At 42.7% G+C, this 17,601-nt stretch overlaps 1 protein-coding gene across 6 annotated transcripts in view; it reads left to right on the top strand.

Moving 5' to 3' along the window:
• Positions 1–15,638: 15,638 nt before the first annotated feature.
• GPCPD1 (glycerophosphocholine phosphodiesterase 1) overlaps positions 15,639–17,601 on the top strand; it is a 53,470-nt gene continuing 51,507 nt past the window's right edge. For 2 of the 6 annotated variants that reach the window (XR_011494584.1, XM_044748732.2), the window contains exon 1: positions 15,649–15,834. The gene's annotated coding sequence lies outside the window, so the exon portion shown is untranslated. Of the gene's footprint in view, positions 15,835–16,000; positions 16,024–16,100; positions 16,230–16,739; positions 16,827–17,601 lie in introns of those variants that run through there. The other 4 variants (XM_070485601.1, XM_044748731.2, XM_070485602.1 and 1 more) reach the window with 4 other exon arrangements.

Below are 17,601 nucleotides of genomic sequence, written 5' to 3' on the forward strand. Positions count from 1 at the left end.
ACCGCCGAACAGTAGTCTTCCTTTTAACAAGACATCCAGGTGACTCACCTGCACGTTAAAGTGAGAAGCCCTGACGTGGGGTAGGGTGGAGTGGGTGTCTCAAGGAGCTGAAAATAGCTGCAGAGACATAGCTGCAAACCAAGCTCTGAGAAATCCAAGAACTTTCTGGATGTGTAAGAGCAGGGGCTGCAGGAACACACAACTGCTCCTGTTTGAGCTCACTATTAATACAACCCAGCACAAGAACTCCCCAGCTCTGGTCTCCGAGGTCAAAATTCCCAGTTCCCAGCCAAGCAGATCCGTTGGTACCCCATCCATGGTCCTCAGCCTGCCCTGGAGACCACCTGCCCACAATTGCCCTATATGTTTATGGCTTCCTCCATCTTCTCTTTGCCCAGAGGAGTTCTCTGGTCACTGCCTCAAGTGGGGCAAGCCAGCAGGTACACAAAGTTCATGCCCCCTGAAATAGCCCTCAAAGAACAAGAGATGGAGCTGGTGGGTAAAAGCCTCAGCTTCCTCACCTCTGAGGGGAGCAGCGTCGTGTTCTACACAGCCTCTTGCCCCTTGCTGTGTCCCAGCAGGGGTGAGCCCCAGGTGACCACGGCAGTAACTCTCTCTCTTGTGTGGTGTGCTGCAGCCACCTTGTACTGGCTCACAAGAGCCAATTGTGAAGTTTTCAGATATTTCGCAAGCCCAGAGACGTTATTAAAATAAATTGTATTAAAAACAAAGCTAATAAACACTCAAAAGTCACTTCCTAATTGCTCTTGAGGTTATTTACGTCTATTATATTTGTACGGTGGAAGTACTGTATAATGGTGTGCAATTATGCATCTCTTCCCAGCTCAACACTCAGTGACGTCTCATTGGTAGCTGGAAAATGGCCATGGTGGGAGTCTCTACATCATGGAAACTGGCAAATGCTGCACATCAGAAGTTTCTTTTCTTGGAGAGCCAATTGTTAAACTTTTACCATTCTTTATTGGCTTTTCTCCTTTCCCCTACTCCCTCAGAATACTTTCTGAGATCACCCTGCAGATAAACTATTTGCACACAAATCTTCATCTCAGAGTTTGCTTTTGGAGAAATGCAAACTAAAACAATAGGAGAGAAAACTCTGACTGTTCCAGGCTGAAGCTGCTGCTCGTCTCTGGATCAATTAGCTACAGCCAGGGAGCTGGGCCTCTTGGCACAGAGCTGGCCACTGAGTACCCACCCTTATAAATGAGTGCAGTTTCCAAGCAATGAAGACTTGTTGGGAGCCCCATAGTAACTGCAAGGGAGGCCTAAAGAAACTCTCGGCCTGGTGAAAATGTACATGAAAGGAGACATTTGAGGGAAAAGAAGCTGATGTGGAATTGAAAGGAATCGAATCTTCTCTACTCAGCAAGGCTTGTGGGTGTCGTGGGTGTGAAACTCAAGGGCTGCAGAGTACTTTAGGTAAGAAGTCAATTTCTAGATCAAATTTTAGAAATTTTGGTCCAACAAAGTAAAGTTTTTAAAATTCTGGATCTAGACATAGGATTGCCAGCTTTTGATTTTGCCAAATAGAACGTGATGAAACAAAACAAACTCCTGTCGTTTCCATTTTAGTGGATATTTTAACCTTTAAAAAGCAGAAATAAATGACACTGACCATAGGATATCTTTTTTTGGGATAAATTTGGCTCCATGGAAGGCTTAGAACATTTCCTTTGTATCTCTCACGTTTCCTGTGGCTGGTAAACATGCCTTTAGGAATTGTCACCCATTCCACACTGACTGGGGAAGTCAGTCTTCTGGTCAGGGTCCTAACGGATTTGCAGGATAGAAGGAGAAAGTGTCTCAGGTGAACAAAAATTTAAAAAGGGAATGAGTGATGTGATGGAAGCGATACAGAGGAGACCACACTCTCCGTCTTTCAGGCATTGTTCCCTCTGCTTCCCTCTGTACATCCGTTCTGTCTCTCCCTCTTCCCATTGCCTTCCCCTGTTGACTCATTTTGGAGTTGGCCTGGTTATTTACAACCTCCTGGCCTAAATGTATAGCATGTACTGAGGACTTCCTTCTCAGTATCTGTTAGGGGATAAACTGTGTCCTACAAAAAGATATGTTCAAGTCCAACTGCCATATCTGTGAACATGAGCTTATTTGGATTAGGGTCTTTGCAGATACAGTCAAGTTAAGATGAAGTCATTAGGGTGAGCACTAATCCGATATGACCGGTGTGCTTAGAAGAAGAGGAGAAGAAACAGAGACAGATGCACAGAGGGATGACAACGTGAAGACAGACAGGGGGAATGCTATGTGAGGACAGAGGCAGAGTTTGGAGTAATGTACCTACAAGTCAAGGAATGCCAAGGATTGCTGGCAACATCAGGAGCTAAGAAAAATGCACGGAACGGATTCTATCCTAGTGCCTTCAGAGACAGCGCGGCTCTGCTGGCATCTTGATTTTGCACTTCTGGCCTCCAGAACTGTGACAGAATAAATGTGGGTTGTTTTAAGCAACTAAGACTGTGGTACTTTGTTACGGGAGTCCTAGGAAACTAATACAGTATCCTAGCTGAACTTAGTCCCTGAGAGAAGCTGATTGCTTCCCTCTGATCAGATGTCTAACTCTGGTCCAATCAGAGGCCAGCCTAGCTTTCGTTCCCAGCCTGGGTGACTATGAGTGGGGCAGTTATACCTACACGTCTAATAAAGGAAGTGAGTAGGCTAGGACCCACTGGAGAAGGGCCAGCGAGCGTGGCCAGTGGCTTGATGACATAGATGGGGAAGCAGGACTCTTACTCCAATTCCCCATTGGCCTGAAGTTTGACTTCCAGGAGGGCACAACAAACTGCGACAGAAAGTTTGCCATTTCTTCAGCCATGATGAAGGAGTCTTGATATTTTATCATGGAGGAGAGGGAAGATTTCCAGCTTCCACACGGACCACTGAAATAATGTTGGCTAATCCTGCCTTATTTTAGCAAAATATCTTAATTTCTCCGTGCCAGGCTTTCTTGCAAGATATGATGCCACGGGAGAAGAAACACTGTTTGGTTAGTGAACTAGCTACTCCAAGGCACAAGTAAGCCAGACAAAATGGGCTATTCACAAAATTATTAATCTGGGCCCTTTATGGCAACAGGCAGGATAGAAATTAAAAAAAAAAAAGCCCACATCAACACCCCAAAGATGTGGTGTGTGGTGTTTTGTGTTTCCATAATCAGATTGAAACAGCTGAAATGGGAAAAATCTTTTTCTGGGGCTTTTTTGCCATTCTTGGAATTCCTCCACATGGTGGAGCTGGGAAAGGAGGCCTCGTGACATGCATAGCCAAGTTATGAATCATTCCCCCTAAATAAAGAAAGAAAACCTAAGTTTGAGCTAGACCAGTAAAATCCATTATTTTTCAATGTAGGAGCTGTGGTGTGCCGGTAAATAGCCAACAACCAACCCTCCAGGGGGAAAGGCCCTTATTTGCAGCATTTGCTGGTTTCTGACTCCCACCTCAGCTAATTTCAAGTCCCTAACCTGAGGTGAACCTGAGGACAGTGAACTGGAAGTTGGGAGGAGATGTGCACAGCCCACACGCGAGCCAGCTCCTGCACGCTATTGCTCAGGAATTTATTTTAATAGTTGTATGACATCTGCAGAGAACTTAAAAAAATTTGTTTTCTTTATACCAGGTGCTTTACATAAGAACTCCTTCATAGTTGACATTCTTTTTTAATCCTTACACTCGATGAGGTAGATACTATCAGTTTTATAGGCCATAAAATTGAAAGCCTAAGAGAATGAGTGGTTTGTAAAGCCAGACAGCGGAACTGAACTAGGTTGAGTTATCTAACCCAATGGCCTTTGTTTCCTTTTCTGCAAAGTGGGTTAGCAACAGTACCTCAAAGATGGTTGGGAGGATTTAATAAGATAACGCACATAAAATTCTTAGCATATTGCCTGGTAAGCAGTTATTCTCTATTTCAAATGCAATAAATATTCATTGTAGAACATTAGAAAGTACCAACATGAAAAACAGAAGAAGGGCCGGCCGGTGGTGCAGCGGTTGAGTGCGCACGTTCCGCCTGGGCGGCCCAGGGTTTCCCCGTTGGGATCCCGGGTGCAGACACGGCACCACTTGGCAAGCCACGCTGTGGCAGGCGTCCCACATATAAAGTAGAGGAAGATGGACACGGATTTTAGCTCAGGGCCAGTCTTCCTCAGCAAAAAGAGGAGGATTGGCAGCAGTAGCTCAGGGCTAATCTTCCTCAAAAAAAAAAAAAAGAAAAGAAAAGAAAAACAGAAGAAAATTTAAAATAGTCCTCACTGCTAAGAATCTTGGTGCAGAATTCTGATTCTAGCTTAACGTGACTCATGAAGGGCAGTCTGAACACACGAAATACTTTTTCAGTGAAGAAGCATTGGAGCAATTGTTGAGTGCAATTCTGTTCAGATCATGATGGAAGCTTAGGCTGCATACCGACACAGGCAAATTACTTTTAAAAATAAATTAGAGCAGAATAATAATGTCATTGTTACTCAAGTGTGCTATGATGTTCTCTCTGGAGTAGGAGTCCTAAAAAAGGAGATGCAGCCAAGGCACAGGGCATTTAATAACCATGCATGGGAAACCCACGGGGACACGTGGTGTCGGCAAAGTATACCCCTCATGAATGTTGCAAGAGAGATAAGGAGAGAGCTGAGTCAGAGAAATTCAGAGTTAGGAAGAGCTCAAGTGTTTCTTCCAAGCCCAGTCAGCGGTAAGAGCTCCCTGGAGCACTGCCTTGAACAGGCAGTGGGGCCTCCCCTCTGGGGGGTGAAGCAGGGTTACGTGTGCACCACACCCATCATGGACAGAGGAAGCGGAGCGGTGGTTTGCACGCCCAGTGTTTGCTATCTTCCATAGAATGTTCTCTATCTGATTTGACTGAGGATTTCCAGTGGAAACAAGAAGTGATATTTTTTTTTGTCCTGAAAATTTCCCATACTTTTGTTTCGTTTTTGTTTCCTTTGTTACCATAATTCAGTATTTAGAAGATGGGCTTGTAGTCTAGTTTGCTTGTAGATGAAAAATCTTTTCTATCGTTCTCAGGCATGATCAAAAATTAACACACATTCACATGGAATATTTGAAAAACTGAGAAAAACACAAAACAGCAACAACTTCACATATCCCCAATACCTTTTCATGCATTCCTTTAAAAAAATGCTATAGCAACATATATCTCTATAAATATACACATATATCAATATATACTTTTTTAAAAAGTGGGTTCATACGATACACTCTATCATCTGCTTTTTTTACTTAATAAACTGTCAACATCTTTTCAAATGGGTATGTAAGGAGTAACCACATTCTTTTAGCAGCTATGTATATCGTGAGTAAAGAAATAAGCCTCATTTATGTAACCATTGCCAAATTTCCTATTGGGGGGTGTTTACATTGTTTCTACTTTTTAATTTTGTTGTTGTTGCTGGGGTTTTTTGGTCAATTTTGAGCTATGCTACATGAATATTCCTGGTATATCTTTATGTGCTTGTATTAGCATTTCTGTAAATATACATTTCTAGAAGTACAATTTCTGGGTTGAAAGTTATGCACTTAAATTTTTCATAGCTATGTTCCAAATATTCTCCAAAAAATTGTTATCAATGAACACTCTTAGGATTAATGGGCCAGATTATTCATTTCCTCACATCCTTCTAAAACCGGCTGGTACAAATCCTTGCTTTTATCACTGATAAGCTTCTGTGGTTTTCTCCTTGTCAAGAATTCTTGGAAACCCAGGAGGCGGCAGGCCACAGAACTAGGGAAATGGTGGAGCTGATTGATCTGTCGGCTGCTAGGAGAGGTCTTTGGACAAGGAGCCAAAGGGGACCATCCCGGGATCTGGACAGGAGGAGACTCATGCCCTCCTTCAGACTTGAAGGACCAGAGGATTGCATACAGTGTAAGCCTGCTGTGGCCTAGTGTGGTATAGTAAACAAGATGGTAGATCCCTTCATTTTGGCTCCGGGCAGCATCCTTTGTACTAGAAACCGGATGGGAAGGAATTTCATCTCTAAGAGTAGTTCAATGCTCAGCCCTGTGCCAATTTAAATAATCATGTGAGATTAGTGATTCATGATTCCGCTACTAAAGATTAGGTGATCCTGCAGGTGGCTGATCTAATTAGCAGAGAGGGTGGGCTTTAGAAGTCAATCCTTTATTTCCTTAGGCAAAAGAATTTATCAAGTCCATTTTAGAAGCATTCTTCCAGATACTGGGACTTCAAAATAGAAATAAGATAAGATTCACAACTTCAAGGCATTCACAATCTAGTTGAGGAAGGCAGAGAAAATTGAAAACCAGAAACCATTACCTCCCATAGAGTTCAGTCCAGACGCGATGGCCACTTGCCCATGCAAATTTACCCACGTAAGTTTTTGTCATACCCACAAAGGAAGAACTAAGAAAAAGGGAGGAGGATGTTTGCAAGGAAATGCTTCAAAGATGAGTTGCAAATCACTGGGTTGCTTCTTGGAGCTAACTTCACAGTGGTTCAAGTGGGTGGGCGGGTGGCCAGTGGAGAGGGGTCTTCTAGGGCAGATCTTCTCAAACTGCGTTCACATGAGTTTCTAGAGATCTCGTTAAAATGCAGATTCTAATTTAACAGGTCTGGAATGAGGCGCAAGATTCAGCCTTTCTGACAAACTGCCAGGGAGTGTCAGCGCTGCTGGTTCAAGGACCACACATTGAATGGCAAAGTTCTAAGTTAAGGAGGCCCTAAATCCTTTAGTGTGGCTGAGAAGGAAGCTGAGTGGCTTGGGTCAGAGATAAAACTTGAGAGGCAGGAGGGAGCCAGCTAAAGAATAATTATCTAATTATGAAGAGCCTTTGGGAAACTAAAAAGAGGAGTGATTAATTGGGGAAGGTGGTGGAATCTAACCCAAAGAGGCAGGCTGTGGAGGATGTCTCCTGCCTACCTCCTTCTCCCTCCTCCCATCCTTCTCCTTTCTCCTCCCTTCTCACTTCCTCTTTCTCCCTCTCTCTCCTCTTCCACGTCCTCCTCCTCCTTCTTCTCCTCCTCATCTTACATTTAGTCCATAAAAGTGGAGAATTATTTGAAGCAAGCAAGGGGGAAAACTTATAAAACTACAGATTCAGGGGCCGGCCCCATGGCCAAGTGGTTAAGTTCGCACACTCCGCTTCGGCGGCCCAGGGTTTCACCAGTTCGGATCCCAGGCATGGACATGGCACTGCTCATCAAGCCACGCTGAGGCGGCACCCCACATGCCACAACTAGAAGGACCCACAACTAAAATATACAACTGTGTACTAGGGGGCTTTGGGGAGAAAAAGGAAAAATAAAATCTTTCAAACTATAGATTCATAATATAGTTTATGACATGAACTTGGCATATAGAACACTGACAACATAAACCAATACTATTTAAAAAGAGAGGTTGTCCTGAGGGCATTGTGGTTTGCCTGGGTTTGGCGTACTGTGGAATCAGCACTATTTTGAAGACAAAAAGAGATTTCTGGCTATTACAGGATTCTTAGGTCTCTGAATTCCTTTCCAAGATGAGCTTTGATTCCTACAAAAAGAATTTTGGCTGTTTGCCTTACACAACAGGTCCCTGCTTTGGCCATAATTCTATGGTTTGAATCATGAATTGGTGACTTGACAGTGGCTTCTCTGGACTGTGATCTGGGACCCAAGGAAATAATCATTGATTTCAATGACAAGTTTTATGAGATTGTGATGCCATTTTCCTACAGAACTTTTCTGTAATAAATGCCCTACCTGGAACTTCTCTCCCCAAACCCAGTAATATAAATATCTCCAAAGCAACTAATTAGTTGAATTTTTCAGTGCTCATTTCTACAGTTGCCTGGGTAATAAAATAACTTGGGAGAGTTTCCACTTCTGATGGGCTTTGGTTGAGTATACACACTATACTTTAGTCCTCTAACCATGAATCATAGATATAATGTTTGTATTGAATAAAGGAAGGCCACTTATTCAGATTTCAAAAAAAAAAAAGGCTAGTAGTTAGTTAAATCTGGAGAAAAAAAGATGAGCTCAGAATTCTAACTGCCATCACTTTCATAGGTCCTTGGGGTTTTCTCCTTTTCTTTATGAAAAATTTTTTTTTTTTCTGCTTTATTTCCCAACCTCCCCCTCCCCTCCCCTCCTCTCCCCTCCCCTCCCCTCCCCTCCTCTCCCCTCCCCTCCCCTCCCCTCCCCTCCCCTCCCCTCCCCGGTACATAGTCGTATATCTCAGTTGTAGGTCCTTCTAGTTGTGGGATGTGGGACGCCGCCTCAACGTGGCCTGATGAGCGGTGCCATGTCCGTGCCCAGGATCCGAACCCTGGGCCGCCACAGCGGAGCGCGCGAACTTAACCACTCGGCCACGGAGCCGGCCCCTTTTATGAAAATATTTTGATTGCTTTTATTTTTATGTCAGTATTTTCATGTATAGTCCCATTAATTGATTGCATGGTCATGCCGATGAATCTGAAATGGTTTGGATGATTCCCGCCCTCTCTCCGTGCCTCTTGAACTGGGACTTAAATTTGCTCAGGAGAATGCAGTAAGGAACATTAGCCACGGGATCCACCTATTTTCATGAAAGAAAGACAGGTTCCCTGTAACCCAGGAGGACTAGGATCATCAGGAGCTTGTTTTGTTGTCCTGGAATCCAAACTCAGAGGCCTATCTGGGCCGGGCAGGACATATGAAATGTATAACTAGGACAAGGGGTGAGTAACAGGGTGTGGTGGGATCTGTGTTCAGTTAGGGTGTTCACTCAAAATTAAATTTAAAAAAAATCACTGTGTGGGCCCATGTCCATGGCTGTGGGTCAGATCCGTTATCTGACTAAATGTCACTGTTGATAATGAGAGCAGGACAATGTGACATGGGCGCAAGGGGAGGCCATGTAACGGGACCCACAGTAGTTGACTCCCTGCTTCTCCAATGGGTAGACAGCATTGTTATTATTAAATATCAACATCTAGAATTGACAAACTTACTTAATACTTTTTCCTGAAATTTGGGTGATTCCTTTTTTTTTTTCCCAATGATTTCTATAAGAATGTTTATACCCGCTATGTGCCAGGCACTATGCTGGTATGCAAAGATCAATAATACACAGCTGTTGCCCTTGAGGACCTGCTTATAGGAGAGCAAAATAGAGATCAAACAGATAAAAGCAATGAAGTGTCAGTCCTCACTCTCCTTTTCGTTTTATAGGTAAAATAACAAAGGTATGGTGTAAGCCAGCAAGCTGAGAGTAGAACAGACAGCAGAATCATTTCCTCTAATCTCCCCGTCTGAGTCATTCACGTAAGAAATGCTCCACCAATGCCAAGAACCTCTGCCTTGCTGACTTCCCAGCTCTCTGTGGCCCGCTGCCAGCCTGGAGTGAGCAGCTGGGTTGTGAGCCTAGTATGCGGTAACAGTGCTGTTAAAGTCCTTTTGTTCAGAATAAGGATATGCCCTGAAAACAGCAGCTCATTCTGCCGATAGTCATCAGTACTCTCAGTGAAATGATAGCCAGTCAATTGCTGAACCATTTGAGCAGTAAAGGGAGTTCCCTCGGGGAATCTATTTTAATGCAGAACGCACAAGACTGAGAAGCATTGGGAAAGCCAAAAATAATGATAAGTGGAACAGGCTGAAAACAAAATAGCTCAGTTCAGCATTTTCTGATACAACTTGTGCTTCCTAGTTTTATAAGGTCTTGACTCTTAAAGAGTCCATAGGACAGATGCCTTTCAGAGTTGCAATTATGTTAAATTATGTTACACGTGGTAATTTTTCTTTTCCTTTTCTTTTATCATGTATTTTTATTAATATACCTATGAGAGTTCACAGAAAAATATGACTGCGGTAATTTTTCTTTAGAGACTGCGTCATGATATCAGTTTCACCAGCATACCAGTCATTTACAAACAGCATCTCACCACTCTAAACATGAAAATTTGAACTAACACCTGTACGGGGTTGGATGTCCACAAATGCCTGATTTACGATGAAAAGTTACCTTAGTCAAAATCAAATGGAAGATTTGCCCAATCAGTTATGAAAAAGGGTTATTCTACTCTTCCTTTTTGTGGAGAAGGAGACTATACATAGTAATTGACCAGTCTTTCTAGATTATTCTTCCATCAAATAAAAAAAATTTTTTGAAGCTCTCCCTTTTTGATTATATAGATTTAAAATATGGGGAAGGAAATCTAATGGGTAAATAACTGTACATTATCTATCATCTACCTATTTATCTATCTATCTATGCAATTAGTTTAATTGCCACAATTCTGTAAGTTAGAGTGGGTATTACCTTATTTCATCCATTCCAAGGTCCTCCTTTTAAAATTAACCCCTCTGAAATCATTGATAGCCAGGCAGAAGTCCTGACATACCTGTCATCCCCTGGGCACACTTGAATGTGGCTCTTTTTCCTGGTGGCACGACCAATGGCTGCAACTCCTGGGTGTTTCAGTGAACAAACCGTTTGAGGACCATTCGAGGATGGATTAGGAGTCCTGGCTGTCGTCTGTAGACATTTGTCGATACCTTCTCTTAGGATCAAAAATAGCAATGGCATCAAAACTTGCCCAATGGGTATCAGTGGCTTGGAGAAAATCTCGGGGATAATATCTGAGCACTTAAAAAAAATGCTGCATCAGTAATGTTATTGAATAATATTGTTTAGAAAAACAAGGACACTGCAATGTTTTTACAGTTGAACTACAAATGTGAAGAAGTTTAAGGAATACCTAAACAATTTATCTCACTTATATTTTCCTTTCCATGTATGCACAAGAATGATAAATAATAAAATTTATGTCTAAATAGGTGTAAAAGAACACTTTCAATAAGTAAAATGAGACATTATTTTATTTTATTTTATTTTTGAGGAAGATTAACCCTGAGCTAACATCTGCCGCAATCCTCCTCTTTTCTTGCTGAGGAAGACTGGCCCTGAGGTAACATCCATGCCTATCCTCCTCCACTTTATATGTGGGATGCCTACTACAGCATGGTTTGCCAAGTGGTGCCATGTCTGCACCTGGGATCCGAACTGGCGATCCCCGGGCCACCAAAGTGGAATGTGCAAACTTAACCACTGCACCACTGGGCCGGCCCCAAGACATTATTTTTTATTTTATTTTATTTTTTAGGAAGATTAGCCCTGAGCTAACATCTGCTGCCAATCCTCCTCTTTTTTTGATGAGGAAGACTGGCCCTGAGCTAACATCTGCGCCCATTTTCCTCTACTTTATATGTGGGACGCCTGCCACAGCGTGGCCTGACAAGCAGTGCATAGGTCTGCACCAGGGATCTGAACTGGCAAACCCAGACCGCCGAAGCAGACCATGCGAACTTAATCATTGTGCCACTGACTGGCCCCAAAATGAAACATTCTAAGTTATAAGAAAGGATTATGACACAGTTTAAAGGGCAGCATTTTTTTATTTTTAGCATTATTTTACAATCAACTTAGATTTGATGAAATGGATAGTTCCTGCATAGAACTGAGGTTCCGAGAAGGTCTGCATCCTTCTCTGAGGGAGGGAGGTAAGCATCAGGGAGCAGCAGGTACTGTGTTAGGTGCTGGGTGCCTTCTCAAACTTCATCTGAAATAACCTTTGTGATGTTTAAATTCCTACTTCGCGATGAAAAACGGGTCAAGGAAGACATTCTGATCTTACCAGTCGAATCTTTCCTGCTCCAGACATTCTGATCCTATGATGCATTTGAGAGCTTGGAAAGCAAGACAATCCTTCCTCAGTATTTGTGGTGGCTTAGTTCCAGGTCACCACGAGGATACCCAAATTCGTGGAAGCTCAAGCCCCTCAGTCGGCCCTCCCTATTCTCAGGTTCCACATCATCCGCAGATTCAACCAACTGTGGATGGTAAACGATCCACGACTGACCACAGAACCATGGTTATGGAAGGCCAACTGTACACCTGCAGCCAATTTGAAGCTGGTTTAAAGGTTCATATTTGAGGCAGCTAAATAGCTTTGGAAGTCAGCAATTTCCTTGGTTTTCTCCATATAGAATTGATCTTTATATGAAAGAAAAATCAATAGCAAAAACTAAACTGGAACAATTTTGTCACCTATAGGAGAATAAGTAGTTATTACTATAATTTGAGAAATTCTTCATGGACTCATGCAGAGGGAATGAAGGCATGGGTACCACCTGTGAGGAGCAGGGCCACCAGTGAGGTGGATGAAACACAGAAAACTGATAGTGTTTTGAGTCTGATAAAAGTATTCTGACAGTAGAAAAATTGTGGACTATCTTAGGAGAATACTCTCAATATTTCCATGGATTGACCAAGATATTAATGCAAAAGATCAGTCTTTTATCCATGTCATGATGAATATTTCTGGGAGAAGAGTCAACACAAAGCAAAGCTGATAAAACTTAAAACTGCCAAGATAAAATGTGCTATTATCTAAATACTGTTGGAAGAATCAATACTCTGTGACAAAATATAGACCTGCAAAATTAGACTAGGTAAAATAATGGCCAGAAAAGGAAACTCTTAATGGTCGAAGCTATGATGAGTTACAAAAAAATTGGTATCAACATAAAGCAATTTTTTATGGTAAAATGTACATGAAAAACTTGAATCCAATAAAAATAATTTCAGTAAAATGAAAATGGGACAAATTAGCAACAGCTTAACTGTACCTTCTAGAAAAATTAAGAAATTAAATGGGCTCAATAGAGTTTTCTCCAGAAATAAAGTCTCCACATTCGACAAGAGCAGTAAGAATTTTACCAAAGATTTGTACTCAAAATGTCACAGACAGTGAGGAGTATATTTCAAGTCTAGGTCTGGTTCCTAAGTCTAAAGCTTTTTACATCAATGTCATTATCACCGATAAATAAACGAAAAGCAATAGGATATATTGGAGTATATGAGAAAGCCACGTGGTTTAAAACTAATTTGTCCTCTGTTTTTCCAAAAGGGCCTGATGTGGCCTGCTGAGCATGCATTGTATATCTGCTTTAAACATTTACAATGTCCCGAAGACAAGAATGATGTTCTTAAAGATAGGGATGTATCTTCCACCATAGGAGCATTTCCTTAAGGATAAGCATCTCTTCCTAGAAACTAAGAATTAATTACCAGCCTGCTGTGCTCACCTTGTGAGCACTAATCTGCTGTGCTAGCAAAATCTGCTGTGACTATTGTAAAAGGCACATTCCTATCATATGTTTGCTCTTTGTTCCAAGATGGTATACAGCCACTCTGTACACTCCACTTCTTTTGTGCCCTTCCTTCCTTGGAGAAAGAAGGCCCCAGGCTATAGTCCTCAGATCTGGCTCATAATAAACTCACCCCAATTTTGATTTATAAAGTGATTATGGATTATTCGGGTTGACATCACCATTAAAAAACTTAAGGTATAAAGTGAGATCATGCAGCACTGATTTCAGACAAATGAGATAACATATTTCATTACCTAATCAAATCAAGTTAAATATTTTGTAAAATTCAATACATATGGAACCTTTCGGAAATAATGAGGTAAGACCTAAAGCAATCTTATTAACCATGTTTTTGAAAACTTATAACATTCCATAGATGTGGCAGGAGGAAGGGATGTATTGTCTATATTCTACTTCATATCCCAAAGAATGGGGTGTGTAAGTTGTCATCTAAAAATGTTGCATTATTAAAGAGTTTCTAAGCAAGGTTGTGTAAAATGGCATCTCCAGGAGTCATTTCTTCCCCTGTGTGGGTCCAGGTTTCTCTCTTCTTGTTATTTTTCCAATTATCTAATGCTGCTGGCTTGTTTCGTATCTTCTAGAAATTCCTCAATTTCTAGCCCACTGATGGTATCTTTCGAATATACATAATTCTTCTGCCATTTCAACAGGATTTAGGGGAGGAGCATGGATTGGGTCCATCAACTTGAACTATGAACATTAAGCAAGTAATAGCTTGACTAAGTGGTGATTACAGGAAAATAAAGATCTATTATAAACATTTAAAGGAAGCAAATGGGTACAAAAGAAATCCATCACTGAAGTATGACTAACAGCAGACAAGCAAAATAAACACCAAGCTGTTAGGAAATGTGCAATAGCAGACTTTAGCAAACAATGGTCAACAATTAGGAGGAAATTTTAATTCTTTAAGAAATTTGGGATTAAAACGAGTGCCATCAGAAACCACTGCATCCTCTGCCCAGCACATAGCAGGCACTTAATAATTATTTATTAACTGAATAGATGACATTGTCAGAAATACCCTGGGGTCTAATCTAAGCTCAAATATCAAATGCAGTCGTGAAAAATCCAATTTATAAATTAGAAGCTCTTTCTAAAGCTAGAGCTTATCTAATTTAAATGCCTTAGGGCCATTCCAACCAACTTGCAACTCCAGCTATCTCTTATTGTGAGAGTCCTTCAACATTTACTAAAAAGGTGGTTCTTTTTAAATCTTCAATGTCTCACTTGATCTAAGTGAAATCTGATAATTTTATATTAGAGGTTAACCTCTGGCCTTGATGCTGGAAAGGTAACAGTTTAAGTTAGGTAAATGGCAAATGCTGATTAATTTTTCTAAGACCATAAAAGTAGAGAAAAAACTGCACCTTTTTTTCTGGGAGGGCGGATTTTTCAGAAAATAAGATTACAACTTTTGCAAAGAGGGGTTTTCTGGCTTTCAGAAAAGTTCCTTCAAACTTTAATTTGCATACAAATAACTTGAGCATCTTGTTAAATGCAGATTTGACTAAGCAGGTCTGGGATCGTCCTCAAAGTGCAATTTTTTGTGTTTTTCTTTTTGGAACTCGAGCCACAGAGATTTTAATGAACGATTTTCAAATGAAGGGAGAACTTGAAGTAAAATACGCATTTCTATGAAAAGAAAATCTAAACCTATTTGTAACCTTGACAAATTATTTTTTTCTTATTGCTGAGACAGAAAATAAAAAAATCTACAATTTGAAAATTTTTCCTCTACCCCAGGAAGGTAGCTTTTTAAAAATTTTGAGGTAACATTGGTTTATAACATTACATAAATTTCAGGCCTACAGCATTGTATTTCGCTTTCTGTGTAGACATCATATTCACCACCCAAAGACTACTTATGATCCATCATCCTACACATGTGCCCTGTTACCCCTCTCGCCTTCCTCCCTCTCCCGCTCCCCTTCTGGTAACCACCAATCTAATCTCTCTATCTATCAAAGTGCCACTCTGACAGCTCCCAGGTGATGCTGCTGGCCGGTATACCTTTGCGTAGCAAAGTTATAACCTCTCAACCATCTTAGATCACTTAATCCTCGTTTCCAACTTTAAAGACCTTGTCCAAGCGTGCTCCTTGTTTTCTAAACGAAAGTTTCCAGCAAACATTAGGCCTGCTAATTTCCCTCACTTTCGAATGGGAAAAAACGTGATTCAGAATTGCAGTTCCAGCCTGCACACTTGGTTGTCCTAAGGTGTCATTACGGACTCAGGGACGCGTCTGTGACCCCATGCCAGGTGTCCCGGGCGCCGGACCGCGAGACCCCAGGAGATGCGCGGCCGCTCCTGCCTCCGACGCGGTCCCTCTCCAGGACGCGCTGGGCCGCCCCCTGCGCGCGGCCGCCGATTGGCCGGGACGGCGCCGGGCGTGACGTCAGGCCCCGCCCCGCCGCCCTCCGGCCCCGCCCCGCGGGCTGGCCTGGCGGTTTGGTCTGGAGCAGCTGAAACCGGTTTGAGCGGAGCCGCTTCCTGCTGCTCGGCGCCGCCGCGGGCCGCCGTGGGGAGCGCTGGCGAGGCGCGACGGCGGGCTCCTGGCACCTCGGCCCGCGGCCCTCGCTCTCGGGAGCGGCGGCGGCGCGGACCCGCGGCCCCGGCAGGTGAGGCGGGCGGGCCTGGCGCCGGGTGCGGGGGCCTCGGCGGCCGCTCACGTGGGTCCGAGCTGTCAGGGCGGCGCGGCCGGGGGACGGGGCGGGCGGGCCCGGCGGCAGGGCGGAGGGCCGGGCAGGGTCCCCCAGCCCGGGCGGGCAGTGCCGGGCGGGGAGACAGCGGCCTGGACGTTCGCTGGGGTAAGTCCGTGGGGAGCACCTATTGATTCGGCTCTTATTGTGTGCTGCCGTGGCTCCCCTCTGAAAAATGTGTAAAGTATTATCGATACGCCCGCGTGCACGGAGCGCGGGACCACCACGAGGACGCGGAGTTGCAGCGCGAAAGATACACACGGGCAGCTGAAGTCTGTGTACCCCGAGCCCGCCGCCGCTCTCCATCTCTATAAGTAATTCATAGTGTTTTGACAACTGCTTATTTTCTGAAATTACTAACCACGTAGTCTGGGGCATGCTTGTATAATGCAGTTATTTCAAGAAACCCAAGTGCCTTACTCTCCTAGGAAAAGGTTCCAGGAATAGACATCAGTGCCCTCGATAAAATTTTGAAACAGCTGCCTCCTCCTCTCCAAAGCTCTACTTTTTTCAAAGCTCTTCAGTGTGCTTCGATGACTTCTGGGAGAAAGCCTTAAACGGGTGCTTCATCAGCCCCCTCTTTATAACCTCTGCCGGTTATAAAGAAAATCAGGCATGAAATTGGAGAGATTCTCTTTCACCTTGAGGCAGCTGTCGAATCGGAGGTAGCACCAACGTAGAGGAACTGATCGAACCCAGGAGGATGTTTGGACCTGATCTTCATCTTCTGCCGTCACCCTCCGCCCTCCCTTTTTTTCTGCCCAAGCCCTACTCACTACTCTACCCCTTCATGTTTCTCCGTCTTGCTACATTTCTGACAGTCGTGACTTAGCTAAGAAGTAAATACAAGCTATCAGTCCTTTCTCTAACTCCTAACATTCTGGATACAAGTAACAAGATAAAGCAAACAGGTAAAACTGCATGGAGGGCCCACTGCATTCTTGACCTGAGAACTAGGGAGAACCAATATTGTAGACACAGTAAGACTTGGGAAAGTTGGGCTTAGAGAAGTAATGACCACCAAAGAAATCTCACGGTGGCAGAGTAAAATTTGATATGTACAAAAAGTAGGTTGATGAATCAAATCTTTGTGTATAACGTAACCAGGAAAAATAGAAGAAAATAATATCAAGATAAGATGAAATGGAAAACATTTGGAAAAATTTTACTTTATTGTTTAAAAAATTGATCAAGGAATTAACTTGGCTTAATGAAATCTCCAGAAATGCTTGCTTAATAAAAACCCAATCATGTCTGTATACGTTTGATTAAAATATTGGCTTAACATATACTAGGGTCAGCATAGTGGGGTCATAATGATCCTCCAGCAGGATGAACAGAAATTAACTCAGGAAAATTTAGGCATTTCATATATTCCTTTCTTACAGCTGGTTATGAGCATCAAAGCTGTTGGAGGCTAGGAAAGAGCAAGGAGAGTTGGAAACAGCCGTTTTCTTTGAAAAAATTTGAAGGAAAACAGTGAGAGATGTTCTTTTTGGCCAGAAAAAAAACATTTTGGCTAAAAATATCCATGACTTCAATTTAGCTCTAAACTAAATGTTCCTGTACCTTGGTTTGCTTAAATCTCGCTTTTGTTCCCCAGCTTGGTAAACCAGTAAGGCCATGTGTTGGAATAATTTATTTCACAAAAAGAACAGAGTAGAATTTGTTTTACCGGGTAGTGTA

This window comes from Equus asinus, chromosome 15 (genome assembly GCF_041296235.1).
Source record: "Equus asinus isolate D_3611 breed Donkey chromosome 15, EquAss-T2T_v2, whole genome shotgun sequence".
In the NCBI taxonomy this organism is placed as follows: domain Eukaryota; kingdom Metazoa; phylum Chordata; class Mammalia; order Perissodactyla; family Equidae; genus Equus; species Equus asinus.